General features: G+C 50.3%; 1 protein-coding gene across 14 annotated transcripts in view; it reads left to right on the forward strand.

Annotated features, from left to right (window-relative positions):
- TACC2 (transforming acidic coiled-coil containing protein 2) overlaps nucleotides 1-15330 on the forward strand; it is a 131404-nt gene that overhangs the window by 40896 nt on the left and 75178 nt on the right. Inside the window, exon 1 of one of the 14 annotated variants that reach the window (XM_080597096.1) lies at nucleotides 1389-1482. The exons of 12 other annotated variants lie outside the window; for them this stretch is intronic. The gene's annotated coding sequence lies outside the window, so the exon portion shown is untranslated. Of the gene's footprint in view, nucleotides 1-1388; nucleotides 1483-11545; nucleotides 11632-15330 lie in introns of those variants that run through there. One more of the 14 variants, XM_080597097.1, reaches the window with a different exon arrangement.

Genomic DNA, 15330 nt, shown 5'->3' on the forward strand with positions numbered 1-15330 from the left:
AGGGCAGTTACTCTGCTCTCGAATTTCTTTTTAGTTCCTCTTGTGTTTAAATGGGGATTAAGTGGAAGAAATTTGAAGTAATGTCTAGGGTCTGGGTGTAAGAGCAGAGGTGTCCTAAAACCCAAGGAGTGTGATCCTTAACTGTCCCACTTGCTGTTCCAGTTTCCTACACTTGTCCGTGCGGATTTGTTTATGCTTCCCAGCATTCGCATCTCGTAGCCTAAAGTTAGGCAACCAAATAGCACTTCCTAGCCTGAAGTTAGTAGGCTTTTGCCTAGGCGTTGGTGACCCAGTTACATCAGACCTGCAGCATTCGCATGGCGGGCTGCAGCATTTAAAAACAAGCTTCCAGCATAACCCAATTACTCACAGTTAGTTGTCTGGGCCTCCCTCTTATCCTCCCGCATGTTATAATGGCACTGACAGTGCCTTTGATCACTGTATTATTCAGTGTTTCTAATGACATGAAGTTGTTTCAGATGTGAATTCGTAGCTGGGACTCGCGGAGTCTAGGAATTGTTGCTTTTTTATTATTATTTTTCAAAACCTAGCAGAAACGAGAAAGGCTTTTTTTTGTGGGAGCTTCTACTTTGCTGCCTGAGTTCCCAGTTCGATGTGCGGTTAATTCAAACGAATTATGAGTTAGGATCAGTGCTTTGCTGTTATCCTGTCACATCACTGCTGTCTTTGTAACCCCGTAAAGTTTCCTGGGCGCTGTCCCCCTCTCCTTCCCCAGCCAGGGACGGTGAAAAGCTGAGCTGCCTCAGCAGGAATGCTGAGTGAATTCAGATGGAGCCTTCCTCGGTATTACCAAAAACTGCAGGGATATTAACTGAGTGAGGAGGGAAAATGTCCCGGTGCCACATTCCTTCGAAATCAAAATGATAAAACCGTATTTAAGGTGAAAATATCTGAAGTGCTTGCATTACTGTGAAAATAAATGTAGGGGGAGGGTTGACTGGGAGCCGGGGACGCAGGCCGCACAGGATCTCCTCTCACCAGCAAAACGGAGGGCTACAGGTGCTGGAGTCTGACCTGTACGCCTTTCTCTTTGAGGCTCTGCCCGTGAAATGACAATGAAATTAGAGCCCGGTGTTTGTCTCCAGTTCCCTTCCTCTCTTTGTGTCTCCCTTTGCGGGCGGCTTCGCGGTCCCGTAGCCTTGCCATGACCACGGTGGTGGCGGCGCGGCCTGGTTCGGAGGCCTCCGGGGACCCAGGGGCTGCCCACGCTGTGTCTGCGCATGCGTGTGCCGGCAGGGCGGGTGTCACGCTTTAAATAAATACCTGTGGCAAGCAGGGCAGGGCTCTCGGAACAGCTGCTGGCAATGCGTGGAGTGGTTGCTTAATACTTGCATTTGTTCAGGAATTCACGCTCACCTGTTTTGGCAGCGGGCGGGTTTGTACCGACAGGCAGCTGCGACTGCGGGGCCGCGGCTCCCAGCGGTGCCGCGCACGCACCGAGCGAGCAGGCACGGGCAGGAGGTAGGGAGGGGTCTCTGCTTTCGGCCAGGCTCGTTTCTTAGAGGGACACGCGTTTGTCGTGTGGGCGAGAAGCAGAAGAGATGAGCTGGGCCGGCTGGTCTCTCTTCAGAGGGTTCGACACGCTGGCCGGTCCGCTCTTCCTCTGAGCTCAAAGCTGGGTTTGTGTAGTTGAACTTCAAGCTGTGCTTGGCGTTGCGTGTGCTCTGGTCACAGCTGTCTGCTTGTCTCAGAGCGGCCTCCACGTGCTTATTGTCCTCTGATTGTTCCAGAGGGTAAACTGTGGTAGCTGTGCATAAAACGGCGTGCTTTTCGAGGAGCTCGGTGCGGGAATTTGGGCCTGATAGACGAAGTCCAGGGAGAAAGACTCCTTACACCCCCTCTAAATCACCACAAAACAGAAGGAAAAAGTATAGTGTATTTAGGAGAAAGAAATGCTGTGCTCTGAATTACTTCAGTACTGCTTTTTCCCATCTCCACTGCTTCTGCCTCTTACAAGATCCCTTATGTTGAAACCCCACTGATCTACAGTTGAAGGGGTAAAGTTGTGGTCGGAACATCCAGTCCTTGTGGGATTTCTTTCTGCAGAGGATGTGGAGGAATTACTTCTCCTCCCAGCTGTGGCACTGGGCAGGAAGGTGCCCTTGTGATGAGCAGGACATCCAGGAGCAGCGGGATCCAACGTGATCCCTTCCCCACTGCCTGAAGGAGTGGGACAGTGGTCAACAGATAAGAAGAGCTTTTGTGACTCGAGGCAATAGTACGGCACCAGTAACTTCCCTTCAAATCTTCAGTGGAAAAGGAAAGTTAGTTTTGGAAAGGAGGCCGTGGCATAAGCAGTAGCTCCACTTTCCTCTGGAAGCACGCTTACTGTTGGGCATCTGGCTGCTTCAATTCCTTGTCCCTGAGTCTTACTCAGAAAAGAAGAACAGGACTTGAGTTTTTTTATTATTATTATTATTATTATTTTGTAATGTCTACTCCATACTTCTTCATCCCTTTACAAGGAGGAAAAGGAGGCTTGTGTATGTCCATTTTGTGTGCGTCCAGGGAGTCCCTATCATAGAATCATGGGATGGTTTGGGCTAGAAGGTACCTTAAAGTTCATCTAACTCCAACCCCCCTGCCATAAATTATACCTTATGCCACTCAAATGCTTCAGTGTGCATCATGGGCCATGGCAGATGTTGAGCAGAGCAAGGATCAAAATAGCAAATGATATCAAAATTTTGAGGTGTTTAGAGATGGCGTGGAGTTTCCCGATAACTTTCTGTAATTCTACTGGCCGGTACACGCAAAGTGCGATCGTCTCTTGGAAAAGGTGCCAAGGGAGCTTTTCGAGGCAGAGACTTTGTCATTCCTGGTGTGTGTCTGTGAGGTGCGGAGAGCAGAGGGCAGCACTGGCTGACCCGGTGGTGTGGCGAAGCTCGGCTCCTTTACAACCACAGGACGCTCTGGGGCTGTGGAGACGCCTGTGGACCCGGCTTGGGGCTGGGAGTCCCAAAAAAGAGTCCATAAAGCACCCACCTTAAAGGGCGAGGGGGTTGAGACGCTGCGGCACATCAGGGCCTTCCCCAGCTGTAGCACTGCACTGTGGGCCCTCTCCTACCGCTGCCGATGGTTTTTGGAAAATCGAGAGTTCTGCTGCACTGACTGACATCAGTGATGAATCTAAACGGTGTTCTCATATGGAAAGTGCATTGCAGCAATTGGCATCCGCAAAGCTACTGGAAAAACGCCGTGTCCTACACGGAGGTCAGGCACGATCTCTAAAGTTGGTCCAGACATACTTTGGGATCGTCTTTGTGCTTTGTTCTTGCCATCAAAAATTGGCAAGTTCGATTGAACGAAAGGAATGTTCACTCCTTCGTAAATACTGACTTGGGCTTTTTTGTCTGCATAACAAATACAGTGCTAAATATTTTAACAGTCTTGCTGGATGAGGTACGAGGAATGTAGAGCTGCTTTTCAGATCAGTCAAGTGGGTTTTGAGCACTAACACTTTGGGCCATTAACATCCAAAAACAAGATTTTTGGATTTAAAAGGAAATTTATCAAAACAGTGGCTATGCATCGTTCTTTCTTTCTTTTTTTTTTTTTTTAATTCAAAATTAGCTTACCTGTGCAGCCTGTCAGGATCAGAAAAGAAAGGTGAAAAATAGCTGCAGGTGATTTACACGTGAATAACATGCACAAAGTTAAACAGTCTGTCTCTCTCTCCTCACCTTCTTCCTGACATCTTTGCATCTGAATTCTCTCTCTGTATTTTTCCCCATCTTACTGTCACTGTTATCCCCGGAAGGGGTAACCGTTAGCACCATTACGCTTTTTGAGATGCAAGGAGCTCAGCCTGCAGCCCCTGGCTGGCTGGTGAGTCCTGTGCGAATTCTGCCTGTGCGAAGACTGCAGGGTCGAGCCTGTGATACGCAATTTTGGGACTTTTCTATTAGTGGAAGAATAAAATTAAGATGACTTTGCTCTTACCCAACTGACATCCCATATTTCTTTCTAAGAAATCAAAGGGAGTTCTGCCATCTACTTTAGCAGATGCCATTGACCTAATTGAGTGGTGCTTTAGGCAGTGGCTAAATCAGTGTAAAGTATTTATAAAATGCTGATCTGACAGAATGCCCTGTTGCACTGAAAGCACATGCCAGTGGAAAACAACGTATGAGACACATTGCTGTGTGTTGTGTTTTTTTATTATTATTATTATTTTTTATTTTATCTCTTCCTCTGCTAAAGTACAGGAGTAAATCATCCCTGGTCTTGCTAAATTGCAGGTACATCTTTGTACTGAAAACATTGTTTAACACTCTTGAGAACCTTGGTCACACATTCGTTAGGTATGTATTGACACAGGTGATAGACGAGCTGCCGTTTTTCAAACATCCTTCAGTGCTCCACAAGAAATTACGTTTATTCAATCAGATACAGGGATTTGCTAAAGAAGTCTGGCAAGGATGCTGTGAGATTTTGTCCGATGTCTGGACAGGCAGTTTAGTATCCATTCTTTTCTTATTAAGTTAAAAATTACTTTCTGATTACTTTTTTTTTTTCTGATTGGCTTTCAACTTTGCTTCTTCCAAGTAAGCCACCTATTTTCCCCAAATTGTTTTTGTGTCTCCTACGTATCCCCCTGTTTTCTTTATTCCAACTCTTATCTTCTGGCTTCCTGCAGAGCTGGATGCCATGCAGCGAGCCCCGCTGTCCCTGTTTCTAATAGAATATGCAAAGTAGGATTAGTCCCAGCTTTGAACCCTGCGGAGGGCAGCTCTGAGAATAGCAATTACAGACACAGGCATATTCTCCATGACTTGGATGTGGCTTCCTTCCAGTTTTTCTGCATCTTGGCATGCTTGCATTGCACTAGTGCTTCTTAACAGACTTCTCTGGAGCCTTGTCTGAAGAGCCAGAACTCCTAGTACTTCTCTTATCCTTTGCTTTCCGTTTTTCCTTCTTTTTTCCCCCAACTTGAGCAAAGACCACACTCTGCCCTTTTTGAGAGCTCCTGTAGGTTAAACGCTTTTTGAACAAGAAAAGGTAAAGTGTGTGAAGTGCTGAGAGTTAGATTCTGAAAATGAACGAGGCGAGCAGCCTGGTGCAGTCTTTGTTTCCAAATCTAAATGGCCACAGGTAGCAGTTGTCTGTTGCTGTCACGATCTAGCAAAGATATTAAAGTTGGCTTTAGGCGGTGTGTGCTTTAGGGGCTGATACTCAGCATGCCTGTAGATAGACTCAGTAGGTAACCCAGCAGGTAAAAATGCAAGTGTTGGTGAGCGGGGTGCCCGCTCCTGTCTGTTACCTTGGATTGCCTGTGGTCACTGCAAGCTCAAATGCAGGTTTCAGTTCATGAGATCTTCTTACGTTGATGTCACAGAATCACAGAATGGTTTGGGTTGGCAGGGACCTTAAAGCCCACCCAGTTCCAAACCTCTGACATGGCAGGGACACCTCCCACAGCCCAGGTTGCCCAGGGCCTTGTCCAACCTGGCCTTGAGCACCTCCAGGGATGGGGCAGCCACAGCTTCTCTGGGCAGCCTGTGCCAGTCCATTCTTCTGAGTGAAGAATTTCCTCATAACCTCTAATCTAAATCTCCCCTCTTTTAGTTTAAAACCATTCCCTCTTGTCCTGTCATTGTCTGCCCGAGCAAAAAGTTGCTCTCCATCTTTTTTGTAAGCCCCTTTAAGTATTGAAAGGCCACAATGAGGACTCCTTGGAGCCTTCTCCTCTCCAGGCTGAACATCCTCCATAGGAGAGGGGCTCCAGCCCTCTGGCCACCCTCGTGGCCTCCTCTGGACCACAGCAGGTCCATGTCCTTGTGCTGGGGGCCCCAGGCCTGGAAGCAGGACTGCAGGTGGGGAGTGTCCCTAGAGGCTGCCTTATCAATATTCACCTAAGTAAGTGGGAGCTCAAGCGTATCACTAATAGCAGGAGGGACTTATCTAGGTTTTGTTATGCCTTGGCATTTGGGTACTGTGTAAGGAAATGTCATGCTTTCTGGATCTGTCCGCACTCTGTTCATCTACACACGCCTTAACCAAACCAGTATCTTGCAGGTTAATTCTTGTAGTGGAGTCCCTTTAACCTTTAAGAAGCTCTCCTTCTCAAATTGTAGTAAGTGGAGAGATTTTAATCGCTCCAATCAAAGGCTTAATTGTTCCGGAAACTCAGGTCCACCTGAAACGCTGCGTGGCATCACCTGGTGCCGTGGTCATGGTCCGGCCCCGTTGCGTTGTGTGAGTCTCGCTCTCGCTGCTGAAAGGCGCCTGGGCTCTGCTCCCTGGTAAACTTTTTCTGGGGAGCTCTTCTGGGTTCGTCCAGGCCTAACCCGTCCTCTTCCCTGGTCGTGGAGGGGTATCAGCAGAGTTTGGCTCCGACAGGTCCGCCGGAGAGAAAGCTGCCTTGTGGTCCTGTGATCCTTTTTCACCCAGCCCCTCCCACACATGCTGTACTGCCCTCAGTCGCTTAAGTAAGGGGGATGTCTGGTTGTGTCCGCTTATAAAAATCAAATGAGGAGAATAGGCTGTATGTAGACAAGCAGGATCTGAGCGATCTGCTGGCCTGAACTAGCTGCTATTCTCCAGCCTCAAACCTGGCCTCCTGGCCTCTCTGTGTAAACGATGCCCTGAAAAACTGAGCGCTTGCTTCACCAGACCGAGACTCATCAAACTTCTGTTTTCTTCTTTCAGCCCGTTGTTTTTTCATAGCTCCTTTGGCTAATGAAACACGAGCAGTGTAATCAATACCGCCTTTTTTTTTTTTTTTTTTTTTAAAGGCACTCAAGAGCTTATGTAAAATCTTTGGAATTTGTTAGCATGATAACATTGTTATGCTCTCCTGGCTGATAGAAATATCAAAGCCAGCTAAGAATAGCTGCAGCAGGCAGAGAAGAATGGATTTGCTTTCTGGAATGAAAGCAAAAACTGTGTAGGCATTGCTCGGTTTCTAACAACTAAGGGAAAAAATTTAGCTGTCATGAAAATAAGTGGAGACTAAAAGCTCTAAAAGCTCCCTCCTCCCTTTCTTAACAGTGTCATTAAATGAGTCAAAATAGAGTTGGTTTGTGCTGATTATTTGAAAGTCTCCAGATTTTCCACGTCCACTTTTTTCTTTTTTTCTCTCTTTTTTTTTTTTTGGACACGAAACTTCTGTTGCAATCGGCATTTTTCAAATCTTATTTTTCTGATAGAAACTCCAAATAAACCTGGTTTGCTAGAAAAGTTATCACTGGAATTTTTTTAGGCTCTGAGGTTAGCCTAGGAGTTTGATTTCTTTTTAATCATTTTTGTTTATTTGGAAATTTCCAAAATGTCAGTCTCCTATCACTTTGATCCTCCACAATGTAATGATTTAAGATTTAACTTTTTTATTTTTTCAAGGCAGAAGCTTAAGGTGAAGGGCTGGGAGACAGCCATCTCGAAGCCTTGCCAATAAAAACTGCTGGGAATTGCACAACCTCATTTCCAACCGCCGCAAATGATGTTGTGGGCAATTTGTATGCGAACAGCAGTGGAAGGAAAAATTTCAGGTGTTTGTTACAGAAGTGGCTTGGGTATCTAAGCCAAGCTGCTCTGCAACTAATTGATTCTGTGGTTTTGCAGAGGGTACGACTCTGAACCCCTGGCTAGGAAATGAAGAAGAGCAATTCCTCTTTAATTTTAAACAAATTTAAGTGTACTTATATGGTTTTCTTTCTTGGAAATGGCCTTGAAAACAGGCACTAAGTTTTCACCGAGAAAAATTTAAAATTCCCCTCCACTTTCTTAAAGATCAGTCACACAAGACAGCCTCATTACTCAGGACAAACACACACGTTGCTGTTTGCAGGTTTATCACAAAGATCGTAGTATTTGGCTTTGCTTGTAGACTTGTGACAGTCTTCACCCCAACTTTAAGGGATGGAGACTGGAGAAGAAAGTATCTTGTTTTCACGCCTACTGGGAGAAGAATATCAGTCTGATGTGAGTTCATCCTGTACCCCCACAACCAGAAGGCAAATTTAAAAGAAAAACTAAATTTTAAAAATTTAGTTAACGTAACATTCTTTTCAAACCAGTTTCATGTCCTTTCATGGTATTTTGTTGGTTTGTTTTGTTTTTCTTTTTTTTTTTTTTCTCTTGAGGGCTGACTCATTTCCCACCCCCCGTTACGAGTGCTTTGGTTTGGCAGAAGGGACATGGTTTAGGGGAAAATCCCTCCGACTGAACTCTCAGGGGTAAGGCACCGTGGGTCACCGCTCCCACTCGTGTCCATCGCGGGCTCCCACCAGGTGCCCACCCGCAGCCTCACAGCACGCAGGCCGCCTGGCGATGACAGTTGTACCTTCATGACATTCCTCGAGCCGAAGTCCAGATTTCTGAAAACGCAACCTAAAATGGCATTCTGACACCCAGCGCTTCTGGAAGTGCCAGGCTTGAGTCTGATTTGGAGCAGTGAGGAACGAGGGAAGCAGGGGTGAAGGACAGACGTGCCTGCTGTGCCCATTGCATTTTTGAAGAGCTCATCCCATCAGCATGCTCATCTTCTTTTCCCACCTGGGAGATCTGCTGCAGTGCCTTTTCCCTCTCTCCTTGATCTTGGGGCTCTCCCAGCCTGTAATTGTCTCCCACCTGCGGGGAGGCTGCTCCCCTCCTCTTGCTTCCCAGCTTGCTTCCTCTCCACTCCCCTAAGCCCTCTATTAACGCAGATCAATTAATTCTCACAGGAAAAGCAGGTAATTAATTGAGCACACCTTGGCTCCCTGCTCCTGCAGTTGCTCTCTATGTCTCCATTTCAATGGCTTGGCTGTGCCTACACAGAGGGCGCTGGCAGGAAAATTGGGGAGTTTTTGTGGCCGAGGTGGGATGAGATTGGTGGGTGAGAGGGGAAGGGCTCCTACTGCAGCCAGAGACTGATGAAGGAACAGGGAGAGCACGTTATTTGAGCAAAATGACCACTTAATTCCAAAATTGCTAAATTTGGTTTTGTTAGCAGGAACTTAGCTACTCCGTGTCCACAGTCTGTGCCAGACTATGAAGCAAATCAGTGTTTATTTTAATGAACCTCATTCTCTCTGGAGTCTCCCTCCCCCTCAGGGCTGCTATACCTGCAGAAGCCATTTGCGAAATGGTTTCCAGATGACAAAAGAGCTTAGTTCCCCCTCAAACGAGAGAGAGGGTGGCCGAATGCCTGTACCTGTATCAGAAACCCCAGTAACTTTTTCCGTCCCTGGTTTCCTGCTGCTTGGGAGGCAGAGAGCTGCTCTCCCCAAACCTAGCCCGTGCTTGGCCCTCCTCCTCGCTGTCCTGGCTCCCGGTGGTAGCAGCTGGCCCGTGTGTGCTCGCAGCCCAGGTGACGTGGATATTCTGGGGCATTTTCAGCTTTCTTGCCTGTTACAGTGTCTGTTCAGGTCTCTGGGGGTCCCTCGATATGTCGCCCCGTTTCCCATACGGGTGTGTGAGCGGTGTGAAGGGGCAGCGAGCTCACCTAGGGACAGTCCGTATCGGTTTGGGGGCGTTAGGTGGAAGGAATGTGAACGTACTCCTGTAACACACGATTTGGACAAAAAGCTGTTCCCTCCTTTAGCTCAGAGAATTGAACAAGGAGGAGAAACAGTTTGGAAAAACTGGAGAATGCCTTTCTCCACCCGAGGCCCAGCTCCAACTTGAAGCTTTGAGTGGCCCAACTCCTGTCTTTACCGCACCCGCTACGAGTGGGAGCCGCACAGCTCCGCGGAGAGCTGAGCTCTGGAGAGGGGACGTGTCAGGTTCGTCACCCAGACTGGCACCGCAGCTCAATGCCCAGGGCCTGGGCAGGGGGCACATAATGTCAGCCTCCAAACCCTGGCTTGGCTGAATTCGGTCTCTGTAGCGCCAGCGTTTTCCCCGAGCTCTCGGCACGGGGTAAGCCAGGAGTCCATCAGCTGCCCGGCTGTGGGATGGGTACCGCAGATGTTCAGTGTGGCGTGCCGTGGCGTGCCACAACCCTGATACCGATCTCCCTGGGTAAAGGCCACATGAACTGCTGGGGTGAGGGCAGCTCTGCCTGCACTGGGCTGGCGAGCAGAGGCTTCGTTAGCCACGCAGCCGGCCTTTTGTTACAACAAACCCATGGGAAACCCAAGAGATTAACCAGGGCGTGCAGCTCGTTAGAACTGCCCCGTTTTCCTGTAGTGCGAATTTAGGAGATAGGCTCGTGCCCAAGAATTTGAGCGCGATAGGCGGCTTTCCCTCCGCTCCGTGGCTGCAAACACAGAAGCTGTTAAAAAGTTGCAGGAAAACTTTTGGAAGTCGGGCCGGCCGCCGGCCGTTCGGCTTCCTACTTTGTGTTACCATCTCGTTTTTCTTCCCGATTTTCCGTGGGCCAAGCCGGGCCGGGAGGCGGCAGCGCCCCGCTTTCGGGCCCGGCCCCTCGGCGGGAGCCTCCTGGGAGGAGCCTGGGCCGTGCCGAGCCGGGCCGTGCCGAGCCGGGGCTGTGGCGGAGGGGCCGGCGGGGGCGATGCGGCGCCCGCCCCCCGGCGCTGGGCTCGCTCTGCGGCTGCCCGGGGCGGGCCGGGGGAGCCGGGCGGAGCGGGGCCAGGCCCGGGCTGCTCCCCGAGCCGGGGATGGAGGAGGGCGGCGGAGCCCGGGGCTGCTGCTGCTGCTGCTCGGCCGCGGTAAGCGGGGGGAGGTTGGAAGGGGAGGCGGCGGGCAGGGCTCCGGGGCCGCTCCCGGCGCCGTCGGTGCTCCCGGCGCTTGGGAGGCTCGGGCTGGGCGGGCTGAACCTTGAACTCTCCGTTAACTGGGTTTTGAGTGCGGAAACCCGCCGGAGCTTTCAGCTCCCGAAGTGGTCTCACAGGCATTTCGGTGGAAAACGTCCCGAGGTTTTCCGCGCCGCTTTACGGTTACGAGGCAATCCCGTCGGTGCCGGAGGTGGGCGCGGACGCGAAGCGCCGAGGAAGAAGGGCTGGGGAAGGAGGGAGCCCCGGCCCGCAGGTAACGCCCGCCTCAGCCTCGCCCCTGCCGAGATAACTTGGGTGCCGGGGCAGGGTTTCCAGCAGCGCTGCCGAAACGCCTCGCTTCCCGGAGCTTGTCCCCTCGCCGTGTGCCCGGACGGCCCGAGGGCGCTGCCGCCACCGCCCAGCCCGGTGGGGTGACCGCCGGGGATCTCCGCAGCCGGATTGCTGCCCTTGGCCGCGGTGAGGTGGGGCGCTGCCCCGAGCCGCTCTCCTCCGACGTGCCGGGGTCCTGCTGCTCAGCCGGCGCGATGGCAGCTCCCACCCACGGCACGGGTGGCACCGGGGCTGGGTGCGATCGCAGCGCGCCACGCCGGGCGGCTCGGCACGGCTGCACGGCGTCCAGACCCGCTCTGCTCGCCGCTCGCGTCCGGCCCGCAGGAAGAGCCCGTGGGAGTGAGACCCAGCAGTGATTCCCCCCAGGAGCCAGCTCTGAGATCCCGCACGCTGGGCACGGTGCTCTGCCTCTAACTCGCGAGCTCCTTTGCAAGAGGGGCTTGACTCGCTGAATTACCTCGTGCCAGCCCACCTCGTGCCAGCCCACCTCGTGCCAGCCCACCTCCTGCCAGCTCACCTCCTGCGTGCCCTCGCTGCTGCCCGGCGATGCCGAGGCCCCGCGGCGCGAATACGGGGGCTGCTGTGAGCCGCTTACGCCGTGGTTTCCCCTGCGGAGCACGTGAGAAATCGGAGAGGTTTTTCCAAAATCGCGAATTCGAAAGCATAAGCGAGCCTTTGTTGGGGTTACAGAAGGCGGCGTATTTAAACTCCGACTTCAGGCTGGGGGTCTGCTTGCCTGCTCGAGCAGAGCCCTGGCTATGCCCGCGTGCGGCAGCCGGCACAAACAACTGGGGCCCTGCGCTCGCTGCTGCGGCTCGGGGCTGGGAAAGCTGCTGTGGTGTGGGGGCATCGGTCGGGTGGATGGATGTCCCCCTACTTCATTAGGAAGTAAAACTGGGCTTCTCGTTTTAATCTGAGCATCTCCTACTTTTCCTAAAACTCTGTTAATGTTAGATCTTAAATTTTTTCAGAAGTACTGTCGGGGGGGGGGAAGAGCAATGGGTTGTCTGCTCTTTGTTTTTAATCCTGTGCTGGCACTTTATGTGGCCCTCCTGAGCTGTTCCCTGAGTAAAATTAGTTTTACTTTGATACCAGGGAGGTTGATTTTTAATTTAAGAACTTCTTACCTCCTAATCTGCTAAATCTATCAACAGGAGTCCCAATAATTGTGAAAATACTTTTAAAGAGCATAAATACCAAAGGTGCATAGAGTTACTAGAGCTGTTTGTTGGATTTTCCCCATGTGAAGTTTACTTCAAAGAATGTGGCAAAAGTGTGAGATAAACTACAAAATTAAGAGGTGGAAAAAGTGAACAGTATGGAGGAATTACTTAATAAAATGTAAGAAATTTTACAAGGTAGAATATGTTCATGTGTTTGAACTGAGGCAGGTGCCACTAGATTTCTTTCCTTTGGAAATAATTGCAGTGTAAGAACATCTCAGGAATAACAAATCCTCTCAATACTTTTCTGCAGTCGATTAATCAATTTGCATGTGTGAACAGAGGCTCAAAAATTGGCTATTGGGCCCGAGTTATTGCCAAGACAAGTACAAAATGTAGAGGGTTTTGTCTATCAGCCCTGTTCTACCCCGGTGAGCAACATCTTGTTTCTTGAGGAACATGAAATAGCGGGTGATGAGGATGCTGAGAACTCAATCCTCCCTGGGGGTGTTTTATGCTGTTTTCCAGAGATTTCTGGAGGAAGAGCGGGATCTATAAATTTTCCTGTTATCTCAGTAAAAGCAACCAAATGTTTGGGACTGGGAGATGGCGGGGCTTGAAATGCTTATTGGTTTCCCTTGGAGTAAACTTGGAGCTGTTGTTGTTGACTGTTCGAAGGGAGCCACATCCAGCTCCTGATTGGAAAAACATGGACAGGCAGAAAATGCCAAGACCTGTAACTGCCTTCTGTCTCCAGCACCAGCGTCAAAACGTTTTAAAACTTTGGTATGAATTTGGGGCCTAAAGGTTTGCGTCTCACTGGCGTCGGTGGGAGAGCCACCAGAGCTGCGTTGGCAGAGTTGGTGCCTGGGAGCTCAACCTGCTTGCTTCCGCGTCCGTCCGTGCTTCTCGGCGTATTTAAAATACCCTGCCTGCCTTGTTTCAAAAGCTTCTTATGTAAACAGAAGCCAGGCTTCATATGTGTAACCAGAAGAAATGACATAGGTTTATGTGGTTAATCCTCATTCATTCGTTGGTATTTAACGCGCATGAGTCGTGTGGGTCAAGCTTGCTGTTTGTGTACCTGCCTTCTTAACACAGTGACTTGGAGAAAAATCTCTCTCCAAGATTAGGTAGAGCCTTTAAAGCTGAAGTTTTGAAACTCAGAAGGGCACTCGATGGTCAACGTTTTCACTTGTGGCACGAACAACAGGCTGCTCCCCTCGGTCTTTGGGCTGAATTTAGTGTGCTAGCTGCAGCTGTTAGTAAGCAACTGCTTGTTAAACTGTGAAGTATTTTCCTTGGAGAAGTATTTCAGTCATGCTTGTCATAAGTAGAATTTGGAAGTCATTTTAAGTAGAGCCTCTTCCAGACTTGACCCAGAACGTGGGCATCGGAATGGAAAAGGCTCGTGGCCTTTTTCAGGAGCAAACAGGCCGGGGAGGCCAAGGCCGGGTGCTGCGCAGGGCTCGGAGCAGGGCCGGGTGCCTGGGGCGGCTGTGGTGCCCGGCAATTTCGCTTGGGGAACTCGTCTGAGCAGCTCTCGGGTGGATGGCTTCCTCGGGTGGCCGTGCTGAGCCGCGTGGCCTGGCGATGAACAGCTTCACCACCCCCTGCCCAGGCTCTGGGACCGAGTTTCAAGCTTTGGTGTCCGCGGACTGCCTGGAAATCAGGGTTTGTCGTGCAGCAGATGTGAGGGCCTGAGAGCAAACACTTCTCACCGGGTTAGGGCACACCTGTGGCAGCTTCAACGAGCACTTGATGTGCTTGTGCTGTGCTTTCGGTGTGTTTGTAGGAAAGCCTCTTAGTGCTGCGGTCACAAACCAGAACAAGGCCCGTTTGCCCTTGGTGCTTCACTCCTGATGTGTACGAGACAGGATTAGCAGTGCCCTGCTGTCACGGTCTACCCCGGTACTTTCTGCGTGTTCATTTTAAGGGAAAGCAGAGGTAGCACCCAAGTGTATGCAGCTCTTAGCGATGAGGGAAAACCTCTCCCCATGTACTCATCAGCTGGAGGACTTCAGATCTGGAGGCGTCTCGGCTCAGGCCTTCTCAACACAGCCTGGGCCCCAAGGTGTTGTTAAACCAGGGGGGACACGTGGACACTTATCTAATTACAACACTAAACAGTTAAAAGCCATGCTGTAGGTTTCCAAAGTAGCCAAGTGTGTGTATCTGAGGCCTGTGCTTCACAGGGCAACTCAGCCCTGCTCTGGTTGGCGGTGGTGTGGTGGCGGGGAGAGAGCCCCTGCCACACCGCTGGGAATGGAGAGAAGCAACGCCGCCTTACAGGGGATCACAAAGGCAATTAATTCAGAATGAAAATAAAAAGAAGAAAACAAGCTTGATGAATCGCTTTTCCCATGTGAGCATGCTACTTCGCAGTTGGGGTAAAATAAGCAAACTGTGAGGAGTGTGTTCAGACAGACGTCTCTAGTCGTTACCAGGATAACATGGACATTGCCGTAGTGTACTTTAATTCCTTTTTATGTTGTTTGAACCCAAATTAAACCACAGTACAGAATCGTACAGAACCGCTGGATTTGTGGTTAGATAAGGAGGTAATTGTCTAGTGCTAAAGCTGAGTTACATGGTTTAGAGATTTTTATTTTTAAGCTGAAATGCCAAATGCTGAGGGACGGTTTTAAGTTCATACACCCCTGCTGAAGTCCATCCGTGTGTGCAGGACCATCCGGCAGTGTGCGGGGTGGTATTCGCTTGGTAGGACCAGGAACAATGTGGACAGTACGGAGCTCAGAAAAGCAGCACCCCAAAACCACTTGGGGAACCCACAGGTGTGAAATCGGAACCCCGACCAAGGTCACGTTTTGTGTTTTACAAAAAACCTAGGGATGTTGGTGAGCTCCGGGGAAGGGTGATAATGCCAGGACCTTGGTCTCTGGGTGGCTTCAGAGGAAAGTCAGGTAGAAGCAGGCAACAGAAGCACTGTTTTCAGGGGGTTCCTGTGCTTTGGTGCCTTTGTTTAGAACAAACAAACAAAAAACCTTCTTCAGCAAGGCTCCCTTCCTTATTGATTCAAAGATGGCTTTACAGATCGCTTCCTTTCAGCATTTCGGTGCCAATACGAGGGGTTGCCCTGCCTGCCCAGGCATGGGGCAAGGCTGGGGATAGAAGCCCCAGGGCAGGTGGGAGGC

This window comes from Anser brachyrhynchus (genome assembly GCF_964034855.1).
Source record: "Anser brachyrhynchus genome assembly, chromosome: 6".
Lineage (NCBI taxonomy): Eukaryota > Metazoa > Chordata > Aves > Anseriformes > Anatidae > Anser > Anser brachyrhynchus.